Source organism: Coptis chinensis, chromosome 6 (assembly GCF_015680905.1).
Source record: "Coptis chinensis isolate HL-2020 chromosome 6, ASM1568090v1, whole genome shotgun sequence".
Taxonomy (NCBI): Eukaryota; Viridiplantae; Streptophyta; class Magnoliopsida; order Ranunculales; family Ranunculaceae; genus Coptis; species Coptis chinensis.
Window position 1 is genome coordinate 22,350,110 of NC_141461.1, and position 14,531 is coordinate 22,364,640.

Here is a 14,531-nt window from a genome sequence, read left to right on the forward strand (position 1 = left end):
AGCTTTACCCTCGTAGGGTTTAGAAACAACTTACCCAACTCAGATTTTAATCCTCGTTGGAATGTTTTCTCTTTCATGACAAAATCGACTTATTAAACAATACAATTTTCTAAAATGATGATTTTGGAGGGGAAAACAGTTGATTTTGACCTCGAAAATGACCTCCACCGAGTAAGGTGGTGACAGCGTGCGCGCTGTCGAAAGCTTTCCGAATTGAGCTTACACGCGTGATTCAGAGAACCGTAGCCAAAGTTATGGCTAAAATACCAAAACACACTCTAATTACTATGTATAACTCAAAAGTTAAATATGCCAACATGTAATTATATTCCCTCCATATTTATATATATGCTAAACATACAACTGCAACTGTATGTATATATATATATATATATATATATATATGCAAAACAATACCATGGACATGTACATATACATTGATATGCAATTCATAGTCACTTAATCGTACATAGATATTTACAGGCGTATTCACATAATTCATGCATATTTCTAACATAATATGCAAAAAATAGTCTATGCTACAACATAACTGCATACATGTGAATCATACAATAGTCTATTAAAATTTTTGAAACCTGTTAGCAACCTGCAAGTCCGCCAAAGAAAAGAACCGTGCACAGCAAGTCAAATTTTCTCTCAGTAAGCTTAGTGTTTGTTGTAGCCTAGTTTCCAGGTCCTAGCATTTGGAACCTACCAAAAGACATCGCGGATTAGTAGCAAAACCGGGGAGATTTAAAAAAAAATGAAGAAAACCATTTGATATCTATCTATCATGGAAAAATTTTTTCGGTATAAAGATCATTTTTAAAATTTTATTTCGTTCAAAGTAGACTCAAGTCCTTACTCATATTTTCTTACGTTTAGTTGAGTAGGGATTCGAACCAACCTAAATTCTAGGACCACTTAACTTACATCTTTCTTATTCTCTAAGTAGGTAAACTAGTGAGTAAGATTTATTTGGATTACTAGCTAATTTTAGTTTTGTTATTTAAATCCTAACGGACGTTTAAACATGCGAAATACAACAAATGACGATAAAAATCTAAGATTTTCCTAAGATATTCAAAGAGAAAGAAAAGGTGGAAGATCATTCCACTCATGCGAAGTCTTATAAACTTCTCTTAAAGTCGGATTACTACCTTCTCTAAGCTGTTTAGGGTTCATTATCAAACCCGAACCGGCTTAATCGTCGATCCCTAATGAAATGGACTCATCTCTAAATCCATTTCCCTAGCATAAGAAGTTGAATTGGGGTTTCATCTCTGAAATCCCATCTCAACTCCTGGACTCATACAACATAATCCTGTTAACTATGAAAATAAGAGATTAGAGATAACTCGTGCGCGTGGCTAGCCCAGGCATAAAAAGGGAGGCGCACGCGAGTCCTTCTAAATTTTCAGGTCTCAAGTTTGGCCGAACACTACCATTTTGGGGTAGTGTGCTATATGTGCCCTTAAGTCTAGGTAGTGAATCCTATTTCTAAGAAATTTTAACGAATCCTCTCATGAGCTTCATTAATCCTCCACCCTGGAGGATTTCAGCTCATGATCCTTAGATTGATTTTAAGTTACAAGATAGAAAGTAACAAGAGATAGAAAGAAAGAAAAGAATGTAAAACAAATTGATTACCTAAGTAAAAAAAAGAAATTTTATTAGAAACTAGAAAGTGTTTCCACCATTAACAATGTTTCAAGCTTTTTCTAAAAAAAAACTAAAAACTCCCCTCCAAAAGATAAAGACTTAGAATTTAAATGGAACAAGAGTCAAGGCAATCAATGTAGTGCATCCCCCCTTGTTTTGTTTTCTTCTCCATTTGAGAAAAATCTCATTTCCTCCCACGTGAAACACTAAACCACATTTACTTCCTTCTTACCCATACAATCCACAACAAAATAACACATATCTTTTTTCCACTATTAACACTTAATCTCATCTAACTTTATTAACTAAATGCAAGGTATCACTTTTGCACCAATTATTTGCACCTTTGTCTTGACTTGTATGATAACTCATCAAATCTTGTGGGCCTGCATAGTGGGTCCACATGCATTCTAGTGGCGGTCCGTTCTTTGGGCAATTTTACAACTTCTGGCTTATGTGTAGAGTTCATCGCATTGATTGTCTGAGTAGCTCACTTGTCGCATTCAGAGTCCTCGTTCAAGAGGTAGGAGCTTCAGAAGTTTGATGCTTCTGTGCGGATTTGTTGGGCTTCAGATGGGCTTAATTGGAAAGATTATGTACAATCCCTATTCTGTGTTTAAATGCTGACTTTATCATTATTTGTACGTTAGTTGCTCCAACCTGCAAAAACACGAAAATGCGATTATTTCATGATTATTAAATACAAAATGAACCGAAATATTATGTCTTTATGGGGTTTATAGTACAGTTTTGGGTGCTTATCAGGCGGTATGGAATAAAGTTGTTGGGTGGTCGAACAGGTGGATTAGCGAAACCTTGAGGAGCCATTTGTGGTGGAGGTGGGCGCCAAGTGAAATTCGGATGTTGTCGCCAAGGTGCATTAGGAATGTTGAATGCACATTCCTCTTCTGATGGTCGAGAAGGAGAGGCATATAACAAGGGACAATAAGCATCAGGATGTTCAGAACTGAGACAAAGAACACACGGGGATGTGTCAACGTTCATGACCTATTTTGGGAGTTGATCGTTTACTTGAACTGCAAGGGCATCTACTTTTTTAGTGAGGGATTCTATCAAATTTTTTAATTCGGGGTCGGGTTTTACCTAAAAGATAGATGTAGCTTTTGTAACAGTATCCTTAGATGACCTAGAAGAATCAGTGTTACCCCAATGTGTACCTTTTTTCGCTTGTTTTTCTAGAAAAGTATATGCTTCAGTAGCTCCTTTGTCCATGAAGCAACCGTCGTTCATTATATCAAGAGTTTTTTTGTGATGATCAGAAAGTCCATTAAAGAATGAACAAACAAGGACAACTTTGTCTAGTTGGTGATGAGGACATTCCAAAGGAAGATCAGTAAAGCGACTCCATGTTTCCGTAAAGGATTCATGAGGATTTTGACGAAAGAATTTAATTTACTTAAGCATTTCAGTAGTTTTCTTTTGAGTATAAAGTTGAAGCATGAAATCTTGAACAAGTTTATTCCATGTGTCTACGGATTGTGGTTGCTGTCCTGCTAGGCAAATTAACGCTTTATCCGCTAATGTGAATGGAAACAGCCGCAACAAGAGTTGTTCCTTAGAGACAAGCTGGATGGTGAAATGTTGTGGCCACTTGTTGAAGCCTACGAAGATGATTGTACGGATTTTCATGATCCAAACCATGATTCACATGTAACAAACGAAAAAATGTTTGGCGGAATTTGAAAATCACCAACAATGTCCTCGAGTTTGATGTAGGAAGAAGGTCCTTCCTGTAGTGCTGTATAGAAGTCCGAAAGGGGCTTCTCAGCTGGTGGATTTTCATCAGCCATAATGAATGATGGGAATGGTGATAAGGAATCTTTTTGATTTGGATTAATAGATGAAGAACTTTGTGGAGGTGAAAACTTACGCAAATGCTTATCGTATTTTCTCCTACGATAAGTATGTTCAAATTCTTTAGTAGAACCAGACCTTAATCTTATGCAAGCATAAAATTAGGTCTAATTGACAGAATGAACTTATTATTTCTTGAATTTTATGATTATCGTCAAACATTAGAGTTGAACAACGTAGGCCTAAGCTGCTGCTAACGTAGCAATGAAGCTAGGAATACGTGTGCATAAACCAACAGCCAGGTCACAAGAGAGATATGAGGGAAGCTTTCTGTGCAAGCACGGTTCTAATTAAGGAACCTCAATCTTTCAAGTTTCCTAGACACCGTTGGAATATAATTTTATGGAATTAAAATTTATGCAATGTCTTACTTAATTTAATTTAATTTAATTTTTTTTAAATTTATGCAAGGGAGAAAGTATAATCATGCAAATACGACCTACTCATACATTATTAGATACAGTAGCATGTGAAGATACTCTACTTATACGTAGAGCAATACGAATATGCAATGTCGTATTATCAATAAATACTTCGATACGTACAGGCAAATACACATCAGTAATACGTATATATATAGGCAAATAGGTAGATATATATTACGGATACGTAAATCTATAGTAACAGGCAAATTGTAATCACTCATACGTATCTAGTTACAGTAGCATGTGAAGATACTATACGTACACATATATATATACGACTAGGCAAAGACGTACTAAACATGCAACATATTATACTAAAATACGACTCTTGTATTGCATAATAATTCGATTTCGTCAATACTTATTGAGATTGCGAGTGTCATATAGAGAGCAGCTTCACCTCGGAGGGTTTAGAAACAACTTACCCAACTCATATTTTAACCCTCGTTGGAATGTTTTTCTCTTTCATGACAAAATCGACTTATTAAACTTGACAATTTTCTAAAATGTTGATTTTGGAGGGAAAAATAGTTGATTTTGTCCTCAATGGTGACAGCGTGTGTGCCGTCGATATATTTCCGAATTGAGCTCACACGCATGATTCAGAGAACCGTAGCCAAAGTTATGGCCAAAATACCAAAATGCACCCTAATTACTATGTATAACTCAAAAGTTAAAAATGCCAACATGCAATTATATTCCATCCATATTTATATATATGCTAAACATGCAACTTATATATATATATATATATATATATATATATATATATATATATATATATATATATATATAACCATGCAAAACAATACCTGCATGTACATGTACATATACATTTAGATGCAATTCATAGTCACTTAACCGTATATAGTCCATACTACGACATAACTACTATATACATGTGAATCATGCAAAAATATTTAAAATTTGGAACCTGCAAGCTTCCCGCAAGTCCACCAAAGAAAAGAAATGTGCACAGCAGGCCAAATTTTTCACAATAAGGTTAGTGTTTGTTGTAGCCTAGTTTCTAGGTCGATGCATTTGGAACTTGTAAGTGCAACCAAAAGAAGTATGCAGATCAGTATAAAAAAAGCGGGAAATTTCAAAAAAATGAAGAAAACTCAAGAAAATAAAATAAATGAAAGGATGAGAGTGGGGGGTTTCCCCGTAGAGCAATTCCAGTTTGTAACCATAGGTCCTTGGGTCTTTAGAATGGCAGCGGTGCCATTTGATCTCTACACTTCTACGGTTTTAAGATATGAATCTCATTTCTGTTTGGTGTAGACTCAATTCTTTACTTACGTGTTCGTGTGTTTTGCTCGAGTAGGGATTCGAACCAACCTAAATACTAGGACAACCTACAACTTGATCATGCTCTTTTAAGAAACTAGTGAGTAAGTTTTTAAACTATGATTGAATTGATACTAACTACTTAGTTTTCTTCTAGCTTTTAAGTTTACTTAACATGCAAACTAAAATAAAATGAAAATCGATTTCTAAGAAAGGTGTGGAGAGTTAGTTCTCCTTATGTGAAGACGATCTCTATTGTTAACTCTAGATTGTTGCAACTTAATCTTCCTAGAACTCAAAGACAAATCCTAACAAGATTATTTTGATCCCTAAAAATATGACTCATCTCTAATATCATATTTTTAGCATGTGGAACCCAAACAATGATTTATTTCTAAGATCATCACCTTGATTCCTAACTAGACTCTACACCAACTACCATTTTGGGATAAGATGTAAGTCTAGTTGTTTTTCCAAAACAACTATCTAGGAAAACAATACAAAAGGATTCCTCACATAAGCATCACTAACCTTCCACAAAGGGAGGGTTTTAGCTCATGATCCTTGGAATTAAAATAAAAGTTATAAAAAGATATCTAAAAGAGAGAGAGAGAAAGAAGAAAGGAATACAAAATGTACTAACTATTTTACCTAAGGATCAAAGAAATTTTATTCAAGAACTAGAAGGTGTAGTCTTCCATTAACCAGTTACAAGCTTTTTTTTCTTAACACTAAAAACTAAAAACCAAAAGTAAAGACATGGAAGTAAATGAAAAGTAAAAGTCAAGGAAGTAAAAGCTAGCCAACTCCCAAAAGCAGTCCCCCTTTACATAAGAGAGCCTTTTTCTCTTCTCCCATGTGAAACACTTTCCTTTCTTTTAGTTTTCTCTTATCCACAACTCACCCCCATTTGACACCTTTCATTTTTTTGAAATAATCATCACCTAAATCCAACCAACTCATTAACTTCATGCAAGGTGTCAAATTTGCACCAATTATTTGCACCTTTGTCTTGACTTGCATGATGACTCATCAAATCTTGTGGGCTTGCCTAGTGGGTCCATATGCAGTGTCCAGTGGTGGTCCGGTCTTTTGGCATTTTTACAACTTCCCACCTATGCGTAGAGTTCGTCGTACTGATCGTCGGGGCAGCTCACTCATCACATTCGGAGTCCTGGTTCAAGAGATATGAGATTCGGAAGTTTGACGCTTCTGTGTACGTGATCCCGTTTCTGACTGGATTCTGTACTGTTTGAGTCTTTGGGATTTAGTCCGGATTTTGTTGGGCTTCACGTGGGCTTCATCATAAAGCTTCTGTATACTCCCTATTTTGTGCTTAAATGCTGGCTTTATTATCATTTTTACGTTAGTTGGTCTAACCTGCAAAAGCACGAAAATGCGCGCTTATTTCCTTATTATTAAACACATAATTAACTAAGTTGCTATGTCTCTATGGTATAATATCACAGCTTTGGGTGCTTATCAAGAAAGACACCCTATTGTCATATATTAGGTCATTTCCGAAAGGTACTTCTTGTGGCCGTGTTGGTCTTCGAGCTCAGCATTTATTGGATGCCATGAATGGTGCTGCAGCAGCTATTGCGTCTGATTTGCTAGATGCATTAACCCCTGTGGTGAATCTTTGGTTATAGGGACGATGTCCACAGCCATTAGCGGAATTCATTATGAGCGCTCTACTTACTCCACTTCTTAAGCCAGATAATAGTATTCATCCTATAGCTGTGGGCATGGTTTAGCATTGTTTGGTCTCCAAGATTGCAATGAAAGGAGTTTCCAAAGATGTGGTAGGGTACTTATAGGATTTTTAGTATGGGGTTAGTGTTTTTGGTAGAGCAGAAATGATTCTGCATGCTGTCAATCGGATAATGTATGCTAATAGTGACAATACCTCTCTTTCGATGCTGCTTGTAGATTTTCATAATGCTTTTAACATGGTTGAACGGACTACCATGTTGAGAGAGGTTCGTATCTGTTGCCCAGCTATTGTCCCTTGGGTTGAGTACTTGTATTGTCAATCTGCGAGGTTATATTTGGGTGATAGCTACATATGGTCTGCTAGTAGGGTACAGCAAGGTGACCCCTTGGGTCCCCTTCTCTTTGCACTGGTGTTTCATCCCCTAATTCTACGAATCCAGTTCAATTGTCAGTTATTGCTACATACTTGGTACCTAGATGATGGGACTCTGATGGTGGCAATAGTTTTGGGTATGATTCAAGAAGAAGGACTTTCTTACGTGCTTGTTCTTAGTGTGGCTAAGACTGAGATATTTTGGCCATCACTGGATCCACGTCGCTCCACTCCTGGTCTATTTCCTTTAGATTTGTCATGTCCTCAGCAGGAGGTTAGGTTGCTTGGAGGTGCGGTAAGCATTGATTCATCTTTTATCATGGGCCTTGCTCGCAAACGTATTGAAAAGGTTATGACTTTGATGGACCATTTAGCTGCATTAATGTTAGATCGATGATCCACAATGTGAGTTAGCGCTCTTACGTGCTTGAGATGGGATCTCTAAGTTAGTCTTTAAGATTTGTACTTGTCCACCATCCCTTTTTAGAGAGGCAACTAAGACTTTTGATCGGCATCTCCGCTGTGTTCTCCAAGGTATTGTGGTTTCTGGTGGTCCTGACTTCGGTGATTTGCAGTGGCGTTTATCGACACTCCCATTACGTCTTGGTGGGTTAGGTGTTTATTGTGCCACTGATGTCTCTACTTTTGCTTTGGTGGCCTCCCATTGTTAGACTTCTGAGCTTCAGAACCACATTCTTAGGAGTTGTGGCCCAGTACCTTTAGGTGAGATTCTTGATGTTGCTAGCAGTGTATTGAGTCTCTGTCTACCCGATTTTGACCTCAGTTCTATGGCTGTGAATGCTACCATCCCCTCAAAACCACAAAAAGTTTTGGCAGAAGCGTTCTATGGTAAGATTGTTGCTGGTCTTGAGAGGGAGTTTGTGTTATCTACTCGTCAGAAAGTAGTCATTAGATGTTTGCAGTCAGAACATGCAAAGGATTTTCTACTTGCAATTCCGATGGAAAGGCTTGGACAGCGTATGTCACCGGTAGAGTATCATTCTATTCTCCGGTACCGTCTCATGATTCCTTTGTACTTTGATGGTGGTCTATGCCCTGTTTGTAAAAAGAGTAGACTAGATGCTTTCGGGGACCATGCAACACATTATAGACATTTTCCAGGTTTCAAATACCGACATGATCATGTCAGAGATATTTTATGTGATGCATTTTGGAGGGCTGAGGTACAAGTGAAGAAAGAGGCTCTTGTGAATTTTCTCACTAATCCGAATGAGGGGAGATCGACACTTCGGCCTGCGGATGTATTGATCTACAGTTGGTCTGAGGGAAAGAATGTGTGTTTAATGTAACTGGAGCCTCTCCGTTGGTAAGGCTTGGGAATGGAGTCTTTGAGGTGGGAAAAGCAGCTAATAGAGCAGCGACATGGAAAATTGAGAAACACGAGGAGGCTTGTAGAGCTAACCAGCATTGTTTCATTCCTTTCAGTTTTGACACTTTCAGTTTCTTGGCACAACAGTCTGTTGAGCTCCTTAAGAGATTGCAGAAAGTTATGGACTGCAACATAATGACAGTTGGTTCTAACAATTTTGTTTTTAGGAGGATAGGATTTGCCATTCAGAAAGGACTTGCGGTGAAGCTTGTTGCACGCTTGTCCTTATTATTTGTAAAACTCGTTATCAATATTAAAAAAATTTCTACTTAAAAAACGAGGCATCTCCAAACGAGAATTAAACAAATAGAGTAACCCAAAGTGATACTATTTTCTGTTCAATTCTATCTTTTTGCCTCCACCTCTCTATTTTGTCTCGAGAATCTAATGTTAAAAGACTCAAAAATTTCCAAAAATTTCCTTTCTTAAAAATCTTTCCCCTCTCTTTTAAATCTTTTCCCCTTCTAAATCTCTCTCGTTTCTGAAAAAGTTTTCAAAAATGTCTTCTGTAGCAAACAAAAACCCTCCACCTAGCAAGACTAGATGTATCAGTTTTAATAATCGTGTGCAAGCACTTCCTAGAGAACTGTAGCTTAAGATATTGACACATATACAAAAAATCATTCCTAGTTTAGGTAAAAGTTCATACGCATGTAAGAGATGAGCTAAGAGAGAAGGCTGGTGCTTGAATTTTCAAACACCAACTTGCCCCGGTCTTCAACTTCATAACAATTCTGTTTACAAAGTCTACATGTGTTATCCCCCTTATGCTCGGTCTAAGAGAGTAATTCAGCCATCTGGTTGGGATTGAGTCGAGTTTTCAAAAATTTCCAAGTCTTGGGGATCTGACTTAAAACGACCCACCTTTTTAAAATTTCTGTCAAACTTATTCAAAACCCAAAAAAATTAATTAAAATTTTCTTTATGTTATATGTACATATTTTCATATAGTTCCTATATAGTTATTTCCATCATCTATTTCTCATTTGCTATTGGATGTGAGTGTATCCTATACCGTTACATTGCATTTTTGATGCTGATCGTTTTGGTACCTCACGGGCCAAGATCGGACGAGTAACGAAGCATGGATTGGCTTTAGAAGTTGGCAAGGCACTAAGGACAAGATTGAAATTTCTTGATTCATTTGGGCTTGGGCCAAAATTTTAATTTCTTAAAAAAGGCACGTGTGACGCACGTGCAATCAAACCTTTAACCCCACGTGATCGCCCCTTCCTTTCTTCTCCATCCCAAAATTTCCCAACCCTAGCTACCCCACTTAGCTCGCACTCGCCCCCTACTCTACTCACGGTCGCGACCTCACCCCAACACACCACCATACCATTTTTTCACAGCCTTCCCCAATTTTAACCCCCATTCCAACTCAAACCAATCCCTACTCTAAATGGTGTGAATTCTCAAAATTGTGCCGGAGCAAAATTTTCAAGACCTTTTCTATTCCGATTTGTTTGAAGTGCACTTCAGGGCTGAGATCAGAAGAAGAGGATGGGAACCTTTGGTTTTGTTGGAAGATGTCGTATATTCTCCATCTCTTACTCTTTCATTTTATTTTTGCATGATTAGAGGGGAGGATGACCGCATTACGGTTGTTAAGGATGGCCGCTCGCTGGGGCTCACCAAGGAGGTGGTGAGTGGTGTTATGGGGACTCCTCGGAAAGCCTATGTTCAGACGGAACAGTCCCCAGACAGAAATACCCCGACATCTCTCTATATATATATATATTATATCTCTCCCCTCATCAATTGAGGGAGAGTTTTGAAAGTGTCCACGTGGGAAAAACTAATTATGATAAAATAGGAAGATTTAATTACGTGAAATCAGGAGCCAAAAAATTTATCTACTTTTTTTGTGCCTGTCTTTCTCCACTAACGAGAAGAGGTAAACCCCAACAAAAACCCTAAACTCTCTCACAAAGTCAAAAATAAAATAAAAATAAAAACGGAAAATTGTCGAACTATACCTCTTTCTCTTTTGGATTCTAGGTTCATCAGAAGACCCTTCAAGTTCTTCAAGAAATAGCTTTTTAGTGTTTGGTCGGTGCCGATTGATGGTCTAGTTTTTCTTATTTCACTTTTTCAGCTCCGAGGTTAGTATGTACCTTCTTATATTATTTAAGTAAAACATTTTCCAAGTGAAAGGTCTCTTTTCATGCATTTGTTATAAAAGTTTATGAATATTGATCCAAGTCTTATTAGCTTTATTTTTCTTAAACTCAGAAACTCCACTTGCAGTTGAAGCCTTTCCCTCCAAGGAGAACATAATCCATCTAATGTATTCACTGGAAGGCTTCACAAGAAGAGCGACATATATATGATCTGGAAAAAGAAAATGAAACAATAGTATTCAAATTTTACATTGCTATTTAAGACTTTAAGTAATAGTGCCCCTTTCCTGGAATTCACTGCTGATTCTTGCCTGCAGTTCTTCTTGATGAAGCTGTACACAAAGTTCACTAGCTACTCTTTTTCTAATTTTGCTTGCCATTTGAACTTAGAAAGGGCTCCGCAGTTCTCATTTTGCTATGATCATTAGCTGTTTTGAACAGTGCAGTTTGTAGTTATCTTATTCTGTAGATTGGCGTCACAGTTACTTGATTTTATTTTGTATTTTTTTTTGAAAAAGCTGCTAACTTGGTTTTTTTTTGGTACTAGATTAAGGGTTATGGCTGACCCTAACCTGTATTAAAACCTCATATAAATCTTTGCGTCCTTATCCTCTTTTACATATAAGCTGAGCTTCTCATCAAGAGGAGGTATGAAAAAGTTACAAGATTGATGACTTTGTACTAGCTAAATAGTCAGCAGCCCTATTCGATTATCTGTAAACATGAATCTCTGTAAACTGGTAACTGGGTTGGGTAGACCCAAACCTGCATATATATTATAACTTGAAAGTTACAACTCCATACTTATCATCTTTTAAAAGGTCTGACAAAGTAAGATCAAAAGGGAAGCAAAAGTACATGAATTCCTCATTGTTTACACTTTACACCAACGGCATCAAGGTGATCAGCTACTTTTTTTGTGCCGGCCTTTCTCCCCTAACAAGAAGAGGTAAACCCCAACAAACACTGATAGTGATGAAACACAGCCAGCATCCAGTAAAACACAATCACATAGTGGTAAAGAGATCGACAAAAGATATCTAACATTACTCAAAGTTATTTATGTTTTTCAAACCTTTTTATATGATCATGGAGTTGCCAAAAGTGATTGCGTTTTAGAATCATCTAATCAGGCGTCCAGTGCTAGAAGCGGTGAAATGCACGCTGGCTTTGCAAGTAGCACAGTTTACAATATGATAAGAAACCTAAAGGAAGGGGTAATCGTTTAGTTATCTAATACATGTGGCTGTATGGTAGGCATTGGGGAAAGCAAGCAACAGAAATCAGATTGCAGCAATGAATAAGTCTATGTTGTTACCCATCAAGGTGACTTTATGGTATTCACTTAGGACTTAATAGCAGTCCCTTTTAGAGGTCATTGAGGGTGTCCACGTCGACAGGGACAGGGGGATTACGAGAAAGATCTACACCACCAGCTATGCTCACATGGTTCACACAACCACAAACACAACCACAACCACAACCACAATTTTTGTAATTCTGACGTCTTCTTTAAAGGTTGATGAACTGATAGACAGTTGCACCTTCATTTGACTCAACTACGACAAACAAATATGAAGATGGAGATACTTCAGGTCAGTTCATCTTATCTATTTCCTTTGCTCGAGATTTGGTATATCTTTCAGATGAATAAGAAGATTAAGTCCCCTGTACTCGCTCATCAAGTAGGAAATTTGCAGGCACATCTTGAATTTGGATATCGTCGAACCCGTTGCTGCGGCTGTATTTGTGGACGCCAAATTTGATTTGAAGTTTATGTGGGTGGTAAAAAGTTACTCTGAGTTTTTGAAGATGCTGTTTTTGTTTTTTATTAGTTATAAAGTTATGTAATGTTTATGGTAGGTCTTTAGTCCACTGTTGGAGCCTATCGTTGTGCTTGAGAATCTACAACAACAACCAGTCACAATGCTTTATGAGCTTTGTCAGAAACAAGGCAATAATGTTGATATTAAACATTTTCATTTCACTTTATTTTAGAGTTTCGGCCTGAGTTATTGGGGGCCATATTCGTTGTTCTTTCTATTAACCATTGTAGTCATCTTAAAGGACACACTCTTATTGAAGAATATGTGTTCAATATTTACATATTCCCACACACATTCAACTCAAGAAGTACACTCACAAGCTCTCTTCAATGCATATTAATTAAACAACTTCAGACCTCACAAGTGCTACTGGTGTAATAAGTTAATGTAGGATCAAAAACAGGTTTTAAAAAATTGGGATCATGTGATATCCTCTGAAGTAACAACTGATATCTATCTCTATACAAACCCACCTCCGCCGAAGCATCCCCATGTATAGGGATATCATGTGATATCCTCTGAAGTAACAACTGAGTTATTGGGAGCCCTATTCGTTGTTCTTTCTATTAATTATTGTAGTTATCTTAAGCGAGTGCTTTATAGCCTTACAAACTGATCTAATTTCAAGTAGGAAAGGTTAAGTAACTGAGGGTTTATCTTTAGTGAATATCAAATTATGTAAGTGTTTAACTATTGTATCGTTTATCCTGTCCAGGGCATGGTAAATTTGAGAGTCTAGGAGCTCTTGGGATTCTTCTATGCTTTTCTGATGGACATTTTAATAGTATATAGGCTCATGCACTTATACAGAGGGACTTAGACGTGGAGCATCGCTATTCAACAATTCAAGTTAAATTACGGTATCAGGTAAGTATACTTTGTGTCATCAACCTTTTAATTACTATAACCTCTTGAACTTATATGAGACAGAACTAGAAACACATTATATTGAATAGCCTCTTATGTTATGTAAGATTGAGGGTAAAGTAGCCTGCTGCAGATTCCATCTACACAAAGTGTAATTTGTTCTTCATGGTGGCACTCCTTTTATCGGACATCATCACAAAGCTAATGTATAGCAGAAAGATAATTAGGATTGAATGTGAGCTTTGAAGTTATATTATAATAAGAAAATAGTGACGGATTCAAACTCCTTGAACACGTTGGACTGGAAATGATTAATTATAGTATAATAGGGACTCCTTTAATTTGTTACAGGAAGGATTCAAATGTAACTATGTAAGGGCTGCACACAAATATAATAGAGCCCTAAAATACGAAAACACATCTCTCATAATTGAATTGGATAAGTAGTCAATATTAAAATACGAAAATACTGCAGCAGTTAGATCTTCCAAGTAGAAATGACCATCTTCTAATTGAGATATGGAACCCATGATCCATCTCCTTCCTGTGTGTCCAATCAAAGACTGATTTGGTGATATCTGCAATAAGAACAAAACATATTGTTCTCGATGCATATTAATTAAACAACTTCAGACCTCACAACTGCTACTGGTGTAATAAGTCAATGTAGGATCAAAAGCAAGGTTTTAAATTTTTTGGATCATGTGATATCCTTTGAAGTAACAACTGATATCTATCTCTATACAAACCCGCCTCCGCCGAAGCATCCCCATGTATAGGAAGCTTTCCAGTATACCTACAAGAAAAAATGCCTCTTAATTTGAACTTTGTAAACACTTTCTTCTTCGTTTTCACTCCCATTGTTTGTATTTCTTCCTCTTTTTTCTCTCTTGGTTTCTTTGTTGGAAAATGGTGGTAGCATTAAGTCTGGGAACATTACACCTGATGCTTCTGTTATTAGATTCTCTGATGAGGCTCTTGATG

At 37.1% G+C, this 14,531-nt stretch overlaps 1 long non-coding RNA gene across 1 annotated transcript; it reads left to right on the forward strand.

The window, feature by feature from the left end:
- Positions 1–10,792: 10,792 nt before the first annotated feature.
- LOC147492119 (uncharacterized) lies at positions 10,793–11,294 on the forward strand. Its single transcript, XR_015199893.1, has 2 exons — positions 10,793–10,836; positions 10,967–11,294. It is a non-coding gene; the product is annotated as an uncharacterized LOC147492119 (long non-coding RNA).
- The last annotated feature ends 3,237 nt before the right edge of the window (positions 11,295–14,531 follow it).